Source organism: Sciurus vulgaris (genome assembly GCF_902686455.1).
Source record: "Sciurus vulgaris genome assembly, chromosome: 4".
NCBI lineage: Eukaryota > Metazoa > Chordata > Mammalia > Rodentia > Sciuridae > Sciurus > Sciurus vulgaris.
In genome coordinates this window covers 9,549,335-9,570,038 of record NC_136464.1, presented here as the reverse complement: position 1 = coordinate 9,570,038, position 20,704 = coordinate 9,549,335, and the positions used below count along the sequence as shown (strand labels likewise).

The 20,704-nt window shown below is 52.9% G+C and overlaps 1 protein-coding gene across 1 annotated transcript in view; it reads left to right on the top strand.

Annotated features, from left to right (window-relative positions):
* LOC306660324 (transforming acidic coiled-coil-containing protein 2-like) overlaps window positions 1-20,704 on the top strand; it is a gene marked incomplete at its 3' end in the record, with an annotated part of 155,470 nt that overhangs the window by 53,821 nt on the left and 80,945 nt on the right.

The following is a 20,704-nucleotide window of genomic DNA, read 5'->3' as shown; positions in this document are numbered from 1 at the left end:
TTGACCTGTGTAGAGGAGGATGTTTAGCACTCTCCTCTGTCCCGAGGGTTAGAAATGTCTCCATGTGCTGTCAAGTGTCCCTGAGCGGGGCAGAACAGCTCCTGGAGAGCCCCAGCTCATGGCCCTGGTGCTCAACATGACCAGCAGCTTTGATACCACCAGGGAGCTTGTTAGGAAAGCAAAATGTCAGGTGCCACCCCAGGCCTGCTGAGTAGGCATCTGGATTTTACAAGGTTCTCAGTGACTCTTCACTCACCAGAGTTTGAGAAGGGTTACTTCAGAAACGAGGATCTAGGACACTGTTCTCAAACTTGACTGCCCACTGACTTCTCCCAGGGAGCATTAAAAAATATAGATGCCAAACTACCACTCCCAGAGTTTCTGACTTAACTTATATGTGGGGTGCAGCCTGGGTGTAGGGGACTTTAAAAGTTCCCTGGGTGCTTCTGCACGACAGAGAACCGCTAGCCTAGGGCCTGCAGAAGCAAATCACATAAAGACTCTTCTTTTAGATGCAGATTGGTCTGGTGGGAGGTGAGACACCTACGCAATCATTACCATTGTGTAGACCGAACCCCATGCCCTATCTCTGAGAGACCCCCCACACCACTGTGGCTGCTCATCAAATGTTGTATTTTTCATCTTTGTCCTGATGCCACCCAGACATCTGATTCTGTCTCCTGGAGAAAGTGAGTTTTCTGCCAAGAAAGATGGTACAGCAGGCAGAACTTCACTTCCTATTTAGCCTGATTGTATTTAAAATATAGACTAGATCGAGGTTAAGTGTAGGAACACCGTGGCTCTGGAGGAGCTGGGCTGGGCGCCCTCGGCCTGCGACAATGGTCCGGCACGTTGGTTCTGAGCACACACCCGAGCAGTGCAGAGCGAGGCGTGGCGTGGGCTTTGCACGCCCTCAAGGAGAACCCCAAAGCTGCACTGGAAGTTCTGGGTGAGACTGAGGAGCCACGTGGAAGCCGTCCCCACATGTTCCCTTGTGTGTATTTTGGGTTCAAAGCTGACAACCCAGCATGGGTGGAGACGGTGGCTGAAGTTTTAGAACATCTGAATCCCGCCTGCAAGTATTTCTCTTGCCCTACAGCCAGTGCTGCTGGGTGGCAGTTCAGGAACATGTCTTGCTGCTGAGTGGCCCTTAATGGAACGAAGGGCTTAGCTCAGAAGCCCAAAACAGTTATTCTTTCTAGGAAAAAAAAAGCTCCTCAGAGTTCATCGGTGGACGGGTCTCTTGCGGTTGGTGTGGAGGGTGAGCTCCTGTGTTATAATGGCCCAGGTCCTGGTCCCCTCATGGCACCTCTTCTCCGGACACACCAGACTAGGTAGAAAGAATCAGTTGTGGCCCTTTGTCCCTGGGCTCTGGTTAGGAGTTTGGGTTCTGCAGACACATAGCCTATGTGGGAACCCCAACCCTGCTCTGTGTGGCCTTGTGATGCCACCACTCCATGCCTGTTTCCCCCATTGTCAACAGAGGCTGATGGCAGTGTCTGCCACGGGGCTCACTATGAGTGACGGAGGAGAAGAGGCGAAGCTACCTCCAAGAGTGCTGGCGACATAGTTGCCACTCACAAAGGTGCCCTAATATCATAGAGTATATTTTTACAAAACTATGTCCACTGCCTTTTTGGTTTTCTTTGTCTGATTATTAATAGGAAAGGCACAGTGCAAATTGTCACGTGGATGGTGCTTGCTACTCTACAAAGCTGGTAGATGATGGGAAGATCTTCTGGGCACAAAGTGCCCTGTAGTTTGAGTCCTTGGTGTTGGGCGAGGCTCTGAGATGCGGCCCTGCTGGAGAATAAGGATCTCCATGGACAGGAGGCTCAGGGAGAAGGGCTGGGGGAGCTGGCCCTGGAGGAGGGGACACCTCTCCCAGGAGAGGACGATGAGTATTGGGAGTCAACCTAGCAGTGGCCCGGGCCACACAACAGCCTGGTGAGCACCTAGGGAAGGCCTGATGTCCTGCCCTCAAGGAGACCTCATGGGATGGGACAGAGGCATGGGAAGATAATCAGCTCATGGTCCTCACAGTCTGTGCCCTTGTTATGGTTTAGATATGAGGTGTTCCCCAAAATCTCATGTGTGAGACAACGCAAGAAGCTTTAGAGGTGAAATGATTAACCTAACCAGTGCATTCATCTCCTGATAGGGATTAACGGTGGTAGCTGTAGGCAGGCAGGGTGTGGCTGGAGGAGATGGGTCCTGGGATGTCCCTTTGGGTTTATATTTTGTCCTTGGTGAGATGTCTCTCTGCTTCTCGGTGGGTGCCGTGTCTGAGCTGCTTTCCTCTGCCGCACCTTCCACCATGATGTTCTGCCCACCTCAGGCTCAGAGCAATGCAGCCGGCCATCTCTGGACTGAGCCCCCAATAAGTCTTTCTTCTCTAAAATTGTTCTTCTCAGGTCTTTTGGTCTCAGAAATGAAAAATCTGCCTAAAACACCCTTCATTGGGTACTTGAGGGTGTCGCCATGAGTACTCTCCGGAAGCCTTTTTCTCCCAAGGGCAGGAATTTCTCTCTTCTCTTTCCGCCACCTCTCCAGGACCTGGAAGTACCTACCAAACTGTGGGTGCTCAGGACGTGTTTGTGGGATGACTAATGATATACTGCCTTATCCCCAGTTGATACCTATCTTAGAAATCTGCATTGCGTCGTTGTTCCCCTGGGGCTGAAGACTAAACACCCAAGAAACACAGAGCAAGTGTAGAAAGCAAATTTTATTTAAAGAGAGACAGAGAAGGGAAGCAGAGCTGGTTATCTGAGGGAGTGGGTGTGTCTTGCCTCTTTATAGATCCCAGGACTCCTCTTCCTCCCCACCTCAGTGTCTAAGGGCAGGACAAGAGCAGCCCTGGGTGGTCATTAGCCACTCCTCGTGTGGGGAGGAGAGATTCCCTGGGGGTGTTGGCAACCCATTTCCTTTTCTTTGATAATTAACCAATTAGCCCTCATCTTTCCAACCCCATCATTTACTCTCTACCCTGACCACCTGTCCTTCACCCCATCTCAAAATCACGAGGTTCATTTAGGAGATTTAACTCCCACTGCCTAGAACATTCTGTCCCTCCCAGTCCACAGCCCTTTCTTTCTCCGTCAGTGCCTAACCAGCACCTTCCGGGTGCTCGACATTCTTGTAACCACTTCATGAGTATCTACTTACTATCTTTTTTTCAAATTGCTTCCTGTTTATTTCAGTGTATTATTGTATTTTTGTCCCAAGCTCTATCTGTGAAGTTGGGGGTTGGTATGCCAATTGTCTTTCTTCCCTAACATGCTTCAAATGCATAGCTGTTAAAGTTTCTCTAACCTGAGAAAGCCTGACTAGTAACACCCTCTCGTCCCCTGAAACCCGGCCTAAGTTTTATTCCTCTGTGGAAAACCTCCCCATGCCTCTCGCAAGGCTGACTGAAGGGCTCATTTTGGTCTTTGCCATGTCGGGACTGACTGTAGGCGTGAGCACAGGGGCCGTTCGCCTCTGATGTTTTAACCCTGGTGCTTTGCACGAGGCTGAGATCATGTGGTTCTCCATGAGTGATCTGAATAACTGAACGAAGCCCTGTTAGTCCAGGGAGGCCTGTGCTGTCTGGCAGGTGTGGGTGCCCTAACCCGAGGCCCTGTGATTCTCTGAGACTAACGTGCTGCAATTCAGGACCCTGCATTCCCAAGCGTCACCTGGGTGCGTGTCAACAAATCACAAGAAAGGAACTTGGATTTAGACTCCCAGCTCCCAGCAAGGAGCTAGTAAGTGCTTCATCTAGGGAGGTTTGGCCTCTGCGCCTCGGCATCGCAAGTTCTCTGTTAACCTTCCAGCAATCACATGTTTGCCTGAAACTGTGGCATCGACCATCCCAGGCGGTGGTGGCGAGGGTTCTCCTGCTGCTCCTCATGCCTCAGGCTCTTCTGCTCCCAGTGCCGACTACGCTGGTGTTGCTGGGCTTCTTGGCTCCATGTTCCTGCTGCTTGTCTCTAACATGAGCCTGTCTTTCTAGGCAGGGTCCTGTCTTACGCAGTCTTATACCCACGTGGACTCGGAACGCTGGTGGCACAGGTTTCTCACCTGGTTTCTTGTGCTCACGTGGCTTGTCGCTTCTCAGCCAGAGCAAAATCCTGCCACAGCTTCATATTCAGGGAGCTGCCGGTGCTGATCAGGGGGCTGGGTGGTGGACAGACAGGAGTCTGGTTCAGGCACTGGTTTGCCTTTTATATTCCAGAAGACTCTCAGCACGCGACTGTTCCCTCTGTGGTTTGTCATCCCTCTCTGTGCCTGACGTCTGGTCTCTACCAAACAAGTGCTTCTTGGCATCACAGTCAGTGGTTCTTTGAAGGTGTTTTTGGCTGCAAACAGACAAAATTCCAGAAAGCCTCCACACTAGGAGGCTCATGCCTCACCCAGCAGGAAGTGCAGAGGCAGGGCACTTGAAGTTGAGGGATATATGAGCTCAGTGGTGGCTTTGAGCACCCACCCCCTTTTCCTCTCCCTGCCACCCACATTTAGCGAGTGGGTTCATGTCCACTGCATCATTCCAGGTGGGTTGTAGCTGCTCCAAGGCATTGTGTCTTCCCATGACAATGTCGACAGGCAGAAGGCCTGCAGAGCAGGAGCTCTGGCACCTTGTGTATTCACTGACCCAGGCTGTGTTGCAGGACCAGCCTCAACCAGCCATTTGAACAAGGTGGGAAGTAGACACGGAGGGGAACCCAGGTTTTGGGGCATCAGTGCCACCTGCCACAGAGGTTCCAATTCAGTGTTTCTGCAGGTGGGGACTGAAAAGCATCTCCATCAGGATTATCCAGAATGTTCCTGTTAAAGTGCACACTCCTGAGCCCCTTCCCCAACTTCCTGAAACAGAATGTCTGGGGTCTGGATCCAGGAATCTGATTTGAACAACAACCTGGTCATTATTTGCACTAGGTTTTCAGGAAGTTTCAGCCCATGGACCTGAAATCTGTGGTTATCTCCTACTCATATTTTCTGGTTTGGCAGGGCTGGTTCTTTAGAGAGGAGCAGAATAAATAAAGATTTAGCTTATAGAAATCCCCTTCCTAGTCCTTGTCTTTTAAAGATTCAAACAGAAAAGTTAATGGATGCAGTAACGCTACCTGGCATTTGCTTCAAAATAATCTGGGAGGTGGGGGTGGGTAGTGGGCACAGGGGTAAAAGAGAGTTTGCCAGGATTTGATAATCTTGGGGCTGGGTAAGCTACGTAGGTTTTATTATATTCTCTCCACTTATGTTTTTAAAGTCCACAATCAAGACACCTGCTCTGTTGCTGGGCTGCCTTGACCTTGGGTAAGTCATTCTCTTTCTTCAGGTATCCCTGGGATTTTAGGATTGTAACAGTTCTCTATAATTTGGTGTTTTCATATTTCCTCTTTTAATTCGTTTTTCCTTTCCTCCCTTTGCTTTTCTCTAAGCAAAATCTTATGCAGAACCCAAAGAAATGGCAGATAAAGGTGGACAAACTCCAGGTGCAGTGAGTGCCTCCCAGCCAGCCCTTAAAATAACTCTAGAAGCTGGGCATGGTGGCGCACACCCGTGATCCCAGCGACTCTGGAGGCTGAGGCAGGAGGATGGCAAGTTCTCGACCAGCCTGGACAACTTAGTGAGACCCTGACTTTTTTTTTTTTTTTTTTTTAATAATAATTTTATTTATTTTTTTCACAGTGCTAAGGGTCAAACCCAGTGCCTCACATATGCGAGGCAAGCTCTCTACAGTAAGCTACAGCCCCAGCCCCTGAGAACCTGTCGTGAAATAAAAAATTAAAAGGTCTGGGGGTGGTGCTCACTGAGAGTGACCATGGGTTCAATCCCCAGAACTACAATCAATCAATCTCCAGAAACCCCAGGACTCTGGAGAAGATAGCCCAATGCCTACCACATGAGGGCAACTGTACATACCTGTACAGGTCACATGGCTGCAGAGGCCACAGCCCTGTGTGCAGACCTAGGGAATCCTTAGAACAGTAAGGACTGAGTCATGGATGCAGTTTCTAAGGCACATTCCTGCTGCCTGTGACTCAGTCTTCTATAAATTCCAGGCATCCAAAGATGGGGGTCACAAACATTAACCTCTCTCTTATAAATTAGCATTGTGCTGTTGCCCTGGCCAGGAGCTGGAGGAGACAGCAGGACACAATTACCACAGCTTCAGGTGTCACCGGGACACATTCTTGGCTCAAGCTAGAGCAGGGCTGTGTGGGCTGGCAGTGAGGTTCTGGTGTAGCTGCATCTCTGACACTCAGCAGGATTCCAATCTCAGTCCCCTGTGATGTTGGGAGTCCTTGAATTCATCTTCTGATGAGTATGCCCTACATGGTACATACTGATGCTGGCTGTCCATGGCACTGTACTGCCTGGGCTTGGGGACACCTCAGAGAGGTGCTGGGTCAACCTTCCTCAACCAGAGTGTTTCTCTTGCACTTGAGTTGTGTGAGGCTCCAGAGACATTCATGAATTCCTGGATGCCTTCTTAAAATCCTTCAAAAAGAACATCACAGTAATAACCTGTTTCCTACTGTATTAATTTCCTGTTATTGCTGTAATAAGTTGCCACAAAATTATGGCTTAAGACAACACAGATTTATTTTTTTACAGCTCTGTAGGTGAACCATCTAACATGGGTCTCAGTGGGCTAAAATCGAGCAGGGCTGTGTTACTTTCTGGAAGCTCTAGGAAAAAATCTATTTCCTTGCTTCTCCAGCTTCTAGAGCCTGCCCACTTTCCTTGGCTCATGGTCTCCTTTCTCCATCTTCAACCCTGAGTCTGCTTCTGCCATCTCATCTCTCTCTCTCCCCACTTCTCTCTTTCTGTCTTTCTCCTTTTTCTCTCCTTCCCCCTCCCTCTTGTACTTAGAGGGACCTTTGGGATTACTCAGGGTCCACCAGATAATCCAGGATAATGTCCCTATTTTAAGATCAGATGATTGGCAACTCTAATTCCACCCAGACCCTTAGTTCCCTTTCGCCAGATTCACTTAACATATTCACAGACTCCTGGGACTAAGACGTTGACATCCGTGGGGGCTGCTGCTGCTGCCACATCGACCCGTAGCTTTCAAAGCACAGCTGTTCCTTCCTATGCCAAGAAGCTTGTGCAGCTGTCAACGGGGAGGGGCTGTTTGGCCTGACAGGGTGGCACCTCAAGTTCACCTTAGCATTTGGCTCAGTTGGAGTCTTGGGCTTTTGAGGGGGTGAGTGGGTATGTTTTTACCATAAATGGGTCTGATCTTGGAAGTGGGGCACAGGAAAGCTCCAGACCCAATGGGCCTTCCAGGCCTCACTCACTGATGGCTGATGGTATACTTTTGAACAACTTAACCTATTTGGGTTTTAGTTTTTACATTTGTGAAATGGGCACAATAATATATTCCAGTAAGCTCATGCTAAACATGTGAACAAAGAATCTGTTTACATTTCCCTTAGAGATGTGACCCTTAGAAGCAGAAAGTTAAAAAAAAAATACACACCCAATTTTTTTGTGGAAATAAATTCCATGAACTCTACAGAGAATTCTCCTTTGGGGGCCCTCAATCCTTGGGCATCTGTTTCTTTAAGAGAAGGAAGGGAAGCACTGAGTCACTTGTGAGTGTCTTGCCCTTTGATCCCTGAGTGTATGAAATATAGCCATGCTTTCTTTGACACTGAACTTAACAGGAAGCCTGGCACACACATAGTTACCCACTCTTCTCAGCTGGGGTATAGCTGTGGAAATTTCCAGAGAAAAGGCGATCTGCAATGGTGTGGGCAGGTAAGCACCACTTCTGGATGCAGTGGATGTTAGTGAAGGAAGGGGTTAACTTCTGACTCTATACGGGGAGGTACTCACAAACCAATGGAAACACACGTGTTCCCTAGAATAAGGAGGCCGGAAGTGGTGTGGATTTAGCCTGTGTCTACTTCAGGGAGTGCCACAGCCAAAGAGAAGCAGGTTAACAGTTGTGCAAACTATAGCCCAATCTGGCTTAGAATCTGTGGCTAAGTACCCTCAGGACACCCAGGTGGAGACAAGGACTAGGATCTGGTTCAAGGAACAAGCCGGGTTCCATCTCACCCAACCTCTTTCTGAGGTTTCCCCGCTCAGCATGCAGGCAAACCGCGGCTCCCTCCTCGCGGGAAGCTGGACTGCTAAATTGGACCACCTGGCCTGTCCTTGGCCTTGGCGGTCATTTCACACGCTGAAGCCTTCCGCGCTTTGCCCCGTAGTGGAAAGCTCCGTGGAGACACTAAGAACTGTAACAAGTTATCATGACTCAAAACCTCCTGGAAGAAGTGTGCAGGGCCCCGAGGAGCGGCGGGCGGGTGGCAAGCGTGCCTGTGCGTCCGTCTCGGCCTCTGGCTCTGCGGCGGGGCGAGTGGGTGCTCCGTGCGTCTGGGTGCGCCGCGGCCAGCCCCGCGCATTCCTGGCCGGGGAGGAGAGCGCGGCGGGCGCCCTCGCGAGCAGCTGGCTGCGCGCTGGCCGGGCTCGGAGCGCCAGAGCTGGGGGAGGAGCCTGGCCCGGCCGCCGCCGCGCTCCCACTCATTGGCCTTTTGTGCTGCAACTTTCCCCGAGCCCTTGGCGGAGCCGCGCAGTTCCAGCGCCGTTGCCCCGGGAAAGTTTGCGTCCCTGGCCGGACCCGGCCTTGGAGACCTCACACGCAAGGCTGCAGCTTTGCTGGAAAAACTCAGCTGCTCCGCGGTTCTTCGGCAGCTGCGTGCCCGAAGGAAGGCAGCTCGGTGAGGGCCATCCCCGATCGCCCCGGGCGGGTAAGTGCGCCGCGGCCACGGGGAGGCGGGCGGGCGGGCGGGCGCCCGGGGTCAGGGAGGAGACAGGCGTCCCCAGGACCTTGGCCGCCAGACAAAGGCGTGCTAGAAGTGGTAGCGAAGCTCATTTTGGCTTTCCCCAACCGGAATTGGTGAAGGATGGAAAAGTATCTAAATACACGGTTGTGTCTCCTGCTGGCAGAGGAGCGTGTCTGTAGGGTGGTGGTGGTGGGGAGGGGGACCTGCGGGCCGGAGCGTTTGTCCTAGGGGCTGATCTCCTCGGGTGGGTCCGCGCAGGGTCTGCGCTGTGGATGGGATGCGCACCAGTGGCTGGGATCCCTGCCCGTGGCTGGAATCCCTGCCTAGTTTTGGGGTCCCGCCCAGCTTGGGATCCCCACCCATGGGCGGCGTACACGCCATCCCCCTGGGCTCCTTCCCACTTCGTGTGGTCCGTCAGTTCTCGTGGGGGCACCTCCGGTGGCCACAGCGGCGCGTGGATTAGCCGTAAAACTCTGCACTGGGTTTCCTCCGAGTTTGGGACTTTTAAATTCTCCAATAGTTACGTCAGCGGGCCGAGCGCACTTCGAGGCTCTGGCGCAGCACGTGACCCGGCCGAGCTTCCCCTTGGCGTCCTTGGCTCCCACTGCTTGGTGTTCCTCTGACTTTGGGCGTCCTGCAAATGCAGCCTCAGAAGTGCTGTGATTGGCTGCGCAGGCCCAGAGCTCAAGGCACCATCCGTTTACAGGCTGTCCCTGCAACTTTGCTGTTCTCTATGCTTGTCTTAAAATGGCAGCTTTATCATCATTATCATTATTGTTGTTGTCTTCTGGATCCGTCAGATGCAAAGACAGGCCTATGTGGTAGTTGGTTGAAATACAACTGAAATACATTGTGGGGAGGAAGTAGAAGGAGCCTGTGGAGGGAGGAGGAGAGGGAGCAGGGACTTAGTTGCTGCCCCAGCATGTACACCTGTGATAGACCCAGCCCGTCTGTCACTGTATGCGGAAAATCTAGGACCCTGGGGCTATCACCTATCAGTCTTCTGCCAGAGTAAAGTTGCTGTTATCAGGCAGAGAACCCTCACCAAGCCTATTTCACTAATGCCCTAGTGAAGTCACATTTCAAAAGCTGGTGCCATTATATTTGGAAAGGACTGGCTGAGGTTCTGACCAGAGGGTGTGTTTCGTCTGTGGTGTCATCTACTCAGATCCACTTGTAGATTTCCATGGTGGCTCTTTGCCAGAGCTTTCAGGGTTGACAGTTGGTGAAGTCATAACAAGGGTTTTGTTGGGCATCCCACGGGTGGGTAGGCCGGGAGACTTAGAGAGTTGCCTCCTAGGGTGTCTGACCTGCTCCCAGGCCAGGTGGGAGGCCTCCCGAGATCAGGCTGGGTGTCCTGGCTGCAGTGGAAAGGAGGGATTCCCAGGGGACTGCGTCTCACAGCCCGTCCTCCTGGGGCGTTTTCCTCTGAGGAGAGTTGGAACAGGAAATAGGCCAGCCACCACCCTCCTTGTGCAGAGGCAGGTGGCTCAGCCACCTGTGCCCCTTCCCGGACTCTTGCAGTGTCACGGGTCCCTCATCAGAAGCGTCGTCCCCAGCCTCAGGGTGGGACCGTGCAGGATGGTCTGCTTTGAGTTACACTTATTCACACACAGGCATGACTGCTTATGGAAATCTGCCTATCAAGTGTCACCCTTCTCTGAAACCTAGATCGAGTTAGCCTCCTGTCCCTCATCCTATTGTCTCCCTCACGCTTCAGCCCTTAGAATACTTTAACTGTTGGGAACTTGTTTCATTAAAGATATGAAAAGGGAGACTCAAAGAAATCCAGGGCTTGGCCAGGACCACTCTTCGAGGTGGACTCCAAGCCAGGACCCCAGACACCTGCTGGGTCTGCTTCTCTGTGCTGGGTCCAGCTCTTTGGTTTTATTCATTTCACATCACAATTATTTATTTGTTGCTCCTACGGAGACAGACACTGCTTGAGGGAGGACACGTCTGCTCACAGTGGCACTGTACCAGTGACATGGGGCCTGGGCAGTAGATGGTAGTTGACTTGAATAAGACACGGGCCCTACCTCCAAGGAGGTGTGCTTACCTGTGTGAGAGAGAGAGAGGGCTGCCTAGGCATGCTCATGTTGGGCAGCCTGTGGCAGGGGTACACCCCAGGTAACCAGGAGCGTATAAAGGCCATCTCATGGCCGAGAGTCAGGGATGCTGTACCCTGGACAGTCCTGCACAATCAGGAATGGCCTCACCCCAGATGCCAATAGCAAAGTTTGAGGAATCAGGAGAGATGTAGTTGGGAGGATGAAATAAAGGGGTCTCTGGCCTCCCCATCCCCAGGCTGTCGTGGCTGAGGCTAGCAGAATGAAGGCTTGGTGGAGTGCGTGTGTGCACATGGTCTGTGTTCCCCTGGGACTTGGTTCCACAGCCAAAAGCAAAAGGTCCTTAGATCATTGTGGCTTGGGTGTGGCAGAGCCTTGCCCCTCCGCACAGATAATCCAGAGGAGGTGTGGGAAGTCGGTGCTGGAGCCAGTGACCAATGCTTGGCAAGAGGAGCAAGTCCAAGGAAGAGAAGGCCAGAGGCTGGGTCCCCTCTCTCTCCTGGTGAACAAAGTCTGTGAAATCCATCCTGGTGGCTGAGTTTTCTCTGTCTCTTGCCCCACTGAGGTCACAGTCCTTGGTTTACAACCTCTGCACTCATTTCCACAGCAACTCCCTCCAATGACAAAACATCCTGAGGATTATGAAATCATTCAAGAGAAACGAGAGGCATGAAAACAAAGACCTGGGGAACCAACGTCTGCAGGGCCATGCCTCTAAACATAGGGCAGCGGGCAGAGGTCTCCTCCAGGGCACAAGACCGAGGGCCACAGAGGTTGCGTTTCAGGCTGTGAAGGACCAGCTCTCCGCCCCTTCCCCTCCCCTCTCCATCCTTCCAGGGTTTCGGCCTCTCACTTAGCTATGTATCCAGGGCTGCCAGTTTAGAGAGCAAAGTTCCCAAGACTCATTTCCCCTGGGCTGGGGAGGGGCAGCGTAGAGAAAGCTTGGAATTTTAGAGACAGAGATTCTCCAAAGAGGCCCTGCCCCACCCCTTACCAGCTGTGTGACCTTGAACAAGTCGTGAACCATCTGAGTCACTTCTCATTAGTGGAAGGATAGTGACACCCCCATCCCTCTCATGCCCAGAGCAGAGCTGAGGCGGGTAAAGTCAGCGGGAAGGTACTTGGTAAAGTGTTAAGTACCTGGCAAAGGAAACATGAGTGGTGTTCAGGTTTTCCACCTTGTTGTAACTTAGGGACTGGATTTCCTGGCACCTCCTGGGGTCCATTTGTGTTATTTTTCTTGGCCAACATAAACAAGGGACCAGTACTAGTCAATGTAGTTCTCTTTTATTTCCAAGTGACTTCTTGACCCTGCTGCCTGGGAGCTGGTTAACTGGTCCCCCTTTGGGCCCCTCCTCCCTACCCGGCTTCCCTTCTCCATTCCCTGAAAAGCATGTGAAAATAAAAGAACATGGAGCCTTTTAAGCCCCTTGAGGGCATAGACCTGGTTTCACATGGTGACTATTCCCTCCGTGGGAGGTGTGCCAACTTAGGAAGGGATGGCGGAATGGCGTCCACCAGCCTTGGGGGCATCTTTTCCCATCCACCCCTTCCAACCCTGGGGCTTTCTGGAGACTCCTGCAGGCGGCTCCCTGTTCAGAAGAGCAGGAAAAGGTCAGCTGTCACCTCTTCTGTCTACAGTCCCCAGGTGTTCTGTGGTCAGCCAGTGCCAGGGTCTCTCTCCACGAGGGCTGCAAGACCCTGCTCGTTTCTGTCCACACCCTCAGTGTCCAGGGCTGTGCTGGGCAGAACATCTTTCCAGCAGTTTCTTGTTGGACCAGCAAATGAATGTCTCCTCTCTTGGACTCTGAGACCGCAGGCTTTGCTCCTGCTCAAGGTTAAGACCTGGGCCTGGTGGGGAGGGCATGTGGAGGTAATTTTGCTGCTTGTGTGGTTTTGGAGTCAGGGAAAATCTGTGACTGATAAGACACTGAGGACGGATGAGCTTTTGTTTTGTTTTTAAATTTTGCTTTGTCCATGTGAAAACCCTGGAGGTATTTGTTGAGGCTTTGGCTTATTGACTAGCTGGGAGCCTGTTCTCAGCTTGGAAAATTCGAGGGGAAGCTGGCTCTGGCCTGAATGAAGTGGCAGCCGGACAGACCTAGTGGCAGCAGCTATTAGCGTCATCCTGTTATTGTTACTTGCCTTGTAACCAATCAGTATTTATTGAATACCTGCTGTTCATTGAGGACCCACAGTGAGGGGGACACTGTGCTTTACCTACATTGTGATTCAACAAACATAAAACTTACCATCTGAACCACCGTCAGCGTGGAGTTCAGTAGTGTTAAGTGAACTCACCTTGTGAACTAGATCTTCAGAACGTGTTCATTCATCTCGCCAGTACGAAGCTCCGAATCCACCTAACCACAGATCCTTTCCCGCCTTGCCCAGGCCTGGTACCCACCATTCTCCGAAGTTATTTCTCCGAGTTTTACACATTTTCTGCTCTTATTTCTTTTAGTAATTTTTCAAATAACGTATTTTATTCCCATTTTATAGGTTCAGAAACTGAGAGCTCAGTGAACTTGGCTAGGGCTTATCAGTGGCTAGTAAGTGGCAGAGCTGGATTCGGGCCCCCTCCTGTGTCCAGGGCCTGTGCTCTGAGTGTGGTACTTGCTGCCCAGCCCCCGCCCTGCCCCCGCCCTGCCCCCCACTCCTCAGTTTGATTTCTGTGCCACGTTCTGGCCACGGCAATGCACCTGTGGACTCGATGCTTAGGGGCGGGAGGGTCCTCACCTGGGACTTGATCTGGAGCGCTGGTCCACTCAGCAGTGTCCCTTGGCTTTGTGTGGCTTTGATCAGGGGCACAACTATCCTGTCACTCACCTGACCCTGTGGCTTCTGCCAGCACCTGGAAGGGCTTATTTTTTGGTCTTTTGAGAAGAACACTGGCTGCCAGTGTCTTGGGGCTTGTCTTCCTAAAGTAACTTCTTCTCCTGAGATTGTAGTAAAACCCTGTTCTTGTTCTTGGACTCATTAACCCTGATGGGTAAGGGGGCAACAGTAGCCCAGCATCAAGCCATGACTAAGTTGTATGTGAAGAGAGGGTTCCCTTCCCTCCTGCTGCCCAGCACATCCTCTGGGGAGCTGGAGCTGACGTGGCAGGTCGCCCTCCGCCTCCCAGCCTCACGTCTTTTATTTTGTGGGCCCAGAAAGTTCCGGGGATTGAACTCGGGGGCATTCCACCACTGAGCCACATCCCCCGCCCTTTTTGTATTTTAGAGACAGGATCTCACTGAGTTGCTTAGGGCCTCGCCTTTGCTGAGGCTGGCTTTGAACTTGTGATCCTCCTGCTTCAGCCTCCTGAGCCATTGGGAGTATAGGCATGGGCCACTGTGCCCAGCTCAGCCTCATGTCTTAACCTCTGAGGTTGGACCAAGTGGGCCCTGCCTGTAGCCTCCCCAAGCTGTCTTTTCCAGCCAGGCCAGGGGACAGTAGCAGATAAACATATCTTCAGGTCAAAAGGGGCCCTAGAAGACCAACAGTCCAAACCCTCATTTTGTGGAGGCACCTGTGCCCTGAGCGGGGAAGGGTACCCCAGTAGTCAGAGCTCCTGCCCAGGCCCTGACTGACTGCTCACGCCTTTCCGCACCCCCACTAGGCACCCCCACTAGGCTGCCGGGCATGTCAGTCTCTTTCCACTGAACGTCCTTGGGGAAGATGCCACCCCAGGGAGGCCGTCAGGTCCTGTTGGTCTGAGATCTGGAGTCGGAGCAGCCTGACTGGGGCTCAGCCACCCGGGGCCTGGATGGATGTCTCAGTCCGTTTTTTGTTGCCAGTAACACGCTGCCCCGAGGCTGGACAAGGTAGAACGAAAAGAGGCTTATTTCGACTCGTAGTTCTTATCCAAGATGGAGGGGCTGCATCTGGTGGAGGCCTTGCTTGCAGAGTCCTGAGGCCTCGTGCTGGGGGCCGGGGAGCACGAGGGACCTGGCCAGACAGGCTTTTGTTTCCGACCACTACTGAGACAGCCCACGAATCCAGGAATCCCACGAATGAATGAATCTGCTCCCGCAGGCAGAGCCTGGTCACCTCCACAGCCCCACCTGGTCCCGCCTCTTAGCGTCTCATAATAGGGATTGAATTTCCACGTGAGGTTTTTTTTTTTGGGGAGTGGGGGCTAACCATACTCGAGCCATAGCTGGGAGGCTGCCTTTGTTTTTTGTGAATCACTGTCTACTTGCACGGGAAGGGCCTGGCACATATGAGGTGCTCGTGAACATTGCTTCCCCTCACCTGTCACCTGTTCACCTGTACTCTCTCTTTTTTATTTTGGTACCGGGAATTGAACCCAGAGGTGTTTTAACCTCTGAGCCACATCTCCAGCCCTTTTTAAAAAATAGTTTCTTTAGAGACAGGATCTCACTAAGCTGCTGAGGGCCTCACTAAGTTGCTGAGGCTGTCTTTGAATTCACAATCCTCCTGCCTCAGCCTCCCGAGCCGCTGGGATTACAGGTGTGCGCCACCGTGCCTGTCTTCTGCACTCATCCGTAGTCCACGCCTTGCTGGTTCATGTAGAGCCGGGGGTGTGAAGGAACAAGGAGCACCTGAGGTTTGCACCTGGGCAGGAGAGGCAGAGGAGAGCGGCTCCTGGACTTTTCACCTCTGGAGTGCCTCCCGTGCGCCAGGCGCTTTGCTGGGGGAACATTTGCACGCTTGCACAGCTCTCCACTCCCTTTCCAGGCAGGGCCTGCTGCTGGTCTCGTTGACAGATGGAGAAACCGAGGCTCTGAGTGGACCTGCCCCAAGGCTGCACAGCTCAGCCTTGCTGGAGAGGGTCCCAGCTTGGACAGTCTGGACCTGGTCTCCTGTCACCTGCCCTCTCCAGCCTCTCAAGGGGGAGTGGGCCGGGTGCTTCTTTGCCAAGTCTCTTAATTCCTGAGTCTCCGTCTCCTGTTCTATGAAGTAACTGGTTTGCGTCCTTCACAGGGGTCCTGGGAATCACAAGAGGCAGCTTCTGACAAAGCTCTAAGACACCACACAAATTTAAGTAGCTCTCTATTTTAAAGAATTCTTTTTTTAAACTACAGGCTACATCTTTAAATTGCTGGACTTTCTTATTTGGGAGTGGAAAATATCTCTGTTCTCCCTGACCTGGGCTCCGGGTCACGTCCAAGAGCTGCTTTCCCGAGTCCTGCAGGAGACGCCTTCCTGTTCCTAGCTCCAGCCAGGCTCCAAGCCTGCTGTGGGATTTCCTGGCCTCTGCGCCCTTGGACCTGGCTCCAAATCCTGATTCTGTTCTTCACCCTTTCCCAGGAGAGGGGCTCAGTGGAGAGGACTGTGAAGTGCTTCCCACAGGCCCGGCAGATGTGAGTGCTCGGCTGTGCGAGCTGCTCTTCTCGCTGCTGCTGTGATTCATGCCTTCTTATGATTACTAACATTTGGAACAGTGTTTGGTGTGTATGCAGATATTGTCGTCAGCAAGAAAACCAGCACACTCACACCTTGGTCACGTCCCTCAACCTCAGGATCTGGAGTGCCTTCTGCGCCTGGGAGCCGTGACCTGCTCTGGTCCCAGGAATATCCCTATCACCCAGCAGCCCCCGTACCTGGCCCACAGGGATGCCAGGCCACACTCGTCCCACCTCATCTGCCAGATCCAGAGAAGCCCAGTTGTTCTCCATCGTGGCTAATAAGGCAGCGTTGCTCGTCCACAGAGCTGCGCACCTGGGGACACACCTGCAGAAGCAGAGCAGAGCCCGGCTGCCGTTGCACCCCAGACGTCTCAGGTGTAGTGTCAGGATGCCAATGGGGGCCCTGAGGAGGCCGTCGCCGCCCCGTGTGCTCCGTGGGTGACCGGGCCTGGGCTCCGACCTCAGCCTTCGCCATTGGGTCCTGCCCAGCCCAGAACCTGCTGACAGCTCACCCGGGTCTGACACTCCAGAAAGTTTAGTTTTGGGATTTATGATCTGCTTTCAAGAAAGGAGGTGACAAGGGGCTGGGACACAGCTCTGGAGTAGAGCCCCTGCCCAGTAATGCAAGATCCTGGGTTCCAGCCCCAGCACCTGACGTGAGCAGCCCTGGCTTTGTCTGCTGCGAGGGCGAGAACTACCCGTGATTTCTACCATGTGGCATGCAGTTTCTGGGGCGCTCGGCCCTAAGTTTGGGGCTCCTTGGTCCTTTAAAGAGTCATGTATTAGCCAGATGTGGTAGCACACCCCTGTAGTCCTAGCTACTCAGGAGGCTACGGCAGGAAGGTCCTGGGCAACCTAGTGAGACTGTCTGAAAAGGACAACCAAAAAACCTGTTTATCAATCAGTTTATCACACATGCTAGAAAAAAAGGAGAAGGAACACTTACAACCAGGGGCTCATCCATGTCATTACTCAGAGTGATGTAAACTTGTTAAATTGATCACTGACTTCCTTTAAGAGTAAGAAAATAATCTTTAAGCCTTGTTAAAGATGAGTAGATAAGAATACAGGAAGTCTTGGTTTTTCTGTGCAAAGCATGCAGTTAATAATGTGGTCTCCTGACCCCTTAGCTGCTCAAAACCCAAGTCATCTCTGGTGGCTCCTGGTGTCCCCTCCCTCCTCCCAGGTGGGCATCACAGCTCTCCATGACTGACCCCCATTCTGCAGTGGCCTGAGACCTGCAGTGTTGCTCGGTACCTGAACTGCTTCAGAGCCCACCTGTGGGTCCCTTTCCTCCGTGGTGACAGGTGACACCAGCGAGCATTGGTTTCTGCTGCCCCCCACTCATAAGCTCTCTGATGCTCCCAGTCATCCCTGGCACTGCAGGTTCCCGGCCTGACCTTCTCAGGTTCTGGGGCCTCTCCAAGCTGGCCCTGGCCCCAGCTGTCCAGGTGCAGCCCCATGGCCACTGCCCAATGCTCTAGGCACAGGCCACACTGTCCTCCAGAGCCACTGAGTTCGGTGGGTGCTGGGGTGTGGTCGCCTGTAGGCCTTTGCTCTGTACTGCAAGGGGAGGGTCCTTTCCTCCTCCCCATTTAGTCATGTCTTTATTTATCTGTTTGATTTCATGGATTATTATTTTATTCAATAGGTTAAGATCCATCCCTGTCCATGTTTATATTTTTGAGGTCCAAACAGTCCCAGATCTGGCCAGTGGCAGCCTTTTTGTGATGTGGTTCTTGTGTCCTCTTGGCCCTTTTCTTGGGGCAGAGCTGGGAAAGGGGCGTGTGTATGTGCACACATGTGTGTACGCACACGGGCACACACCCCCTCTCTCATTCCTGTACTTATCAGCTCTCCCCTATTGCAGCCAGCCAGGAATAGCCTAGCCTGTTACTTTTCGTACATGCAAATCCTCTGACCTTGAGAACCTGGCTCCCATTATCCTGGATATGGTCATGGTATTTTGGCTACTCTGCCTGTAGGTAATGACTTCCTCAGGACGCTGTGTCCTCCTCCGGGCCAGTGCTGCGCCCACCCCTTCCTATCCGCTCCCATTCCCTGTCTTCCACGGGAGGGAAGGGAAGCCTAGTGGCCAGTTCATGGGGAGGGAGAAGCTCGTTTTATTTTGTGGTGCTGGCGAGCAAACCAGGGCCTCACACATGCGAGGCAAGCACTCGACACCCGAGCTACTCCTCCAACAGGAGAGGCTGTTACTAGGCTTGGAAGGGCATCAGCCCCTGCTCCCTTCAGCCTTCACACAGCCTCCCCTGGCCTGGAAGAGTCCTGTTTCCATGGCAGCTTGTCCCTCTGCGCTTGTCACCACCTGGTGTGGTCTGAATCCCCCCAACATTCATATGGAACCCTAACCCTGGGGGTGATGGCTCCTGGCCTCCTCCTTCAGCACGTGAAGATGCCATCTTGAGCCTTGGCCAGACGCCAGGTCTGTGGGCCTGGTCTCAGGCCTCAGTCTCCAGAATGGTGGGAAGTGAGCATGTGGCTCATGAGGACCGGGCCTCTGGGATTTTGCGGCAGCAGTGCCGAGGGACTCGGACCCCTCACCTCATAGTTCCCGCTCTAGATGTTGAACTTGCCTTGCTCTGGACGAGTCTGTCAGCCCTGGCGTGTGCTGTCCCATGTCACTCATGCCGGTCCCTGCACGAGCTCTTCCTGGGGCCCAGATGGCACATGCAGAACTGGAGGTGCTACCTTTCAGATCACAGGGGGACGAATGGCTTCCTCTCTGAGCAGAACCGCCTGCCCCGGGCTCTGAAGGAAAGCCTCGCGGCCTGCGGGAAGGCTCGCGCTGATCAGAGCTTCCCTCCCTGACATCCCAGCGGCAGAGCAGCCGGCTCGCGGCCACCGGTCACTGTGGTCCAGCCCAGCAGCTGGTGGTCCAACTCTGAAACCGTTTCCGAGGCGCCGGACCTCGTGCCACCACGCGGAGCTTGGATTCCTTTCATAGCTGCTGGTCGGAGAAGAGCCGTCTTCTGAGAATCCCCCCGTGTCCCCATCCGCTGCCGGCTGGCACACCTGGAGCAACGGGAAGTAAGGCAGAGAAGCCCCGGAGCGGATGGTCTGGGGGACTCCGAGGGCCCGTAAATGTCCTGAGGCTCAGCTGGCTGGACACGCGCGTGCCGCCTGGATGTTAAAGTCTCGGTCCTTCCTATGGGAGGTGGCCGGCCCTTGACTCGGAGCCTACTCCTCTCCATCCGTGCACTGTCCTAACACCCGGCCGTGTTTCGCGGTCTGTGGAGTCAGGAGCAGAGAGCTGGGAGGCTGAGGCAGGAGAGGGAGGAGGGTCGGTAAGCAGGAGGGACGGGAGACTGGATCAGGAGTCCCTGGTGGTCGTGTGGCCCGGCGCCTTCACTCTCACGGACGGAGAGCCCGGAGCTCAGGGAAGGTACCTGGCAGAGAGCCCGGGCGGGCTGCCCTGGGAGCCAGCTCCTGACTTCACACGCAGTGCTGTTTTAGTGCCCTGGCGTGCTGCTCACGTCCACCCCGGCTGGGCAGGACGCTGATCAGATGTCATCGAGAAACTATTTAATTATGTTCAAGAGTCTCCATTCAGAAGAAATCAGGGGAGTGTCCAACAGGCTTTGAAAAATAATTTCATCCCGAAGAGTCACGACAGAAATGCTGTCCCGTAGCCACGTGGGCAGACCTCTGTTCTCTGAGAAGTTCTCCGTCACTCACTTTCCCCAGCGAGGCCTCGTGAGTGAGGCGTGGGTGTGCTTCTGCCCTGGAATGAGGCTGGGAGAGCTGGGTCCTCCCCGGGGAAAGTCTGAGCCCCAAGTTGGGGGGACGCCATGGTTCTGATGGTCTCTGTCACGTGCCGCTCTCCCTGAGCTATGCATGACGTTGTTCCCTGACGCCTCGAGATTTTCTTAACTCTGTTTTCTTATTTATTTTGATGGCAAAGGCAATACGTACTCCGCCTAGAATCAGAAAATGGAGACAAATTCTATGAAGAAAGAAAAACACTCATTGTTTCACTTGAGAGAGAATTGCTGTCAACACTGTGGCACTGATTCTGTGTCGCTTGCTGGCACACCCAGGCTGATGCTTTCTCTGTGTGTATTTGTGGAACATGTGCTTTGGTACACACAGCATGTAAGATCTGATTGTGCTTAAATAGTATTTTCCAACTTTGTTGATGACGATCATGTTTATCTTTAGATGCATGAAGATCTACCTTATTTATTTTTGTGATTCTGGGGATTGAAGCCAGGAACACTTTACCACTAAACTACATCCCTGGCCCTCTTTATTTTGAGATAAGATGCTAAGATGCTGAGACTGACCTCAAAGTTTTGGTCCTCCTGTCTCAGCCTCCTGAGTGCCTGGGATTACACGCACGTGCCATTGTGCCTGGTTAAACTGTCACATACAAGTCTGTTCTGTGGTTGTGCCTTAATTTGGCTAGCTGTCCCCTGCCGTTGGACGTTTTGGTTGTGACAGTTCTTTTGCTGTTGTGATTGCGGCCGGGATC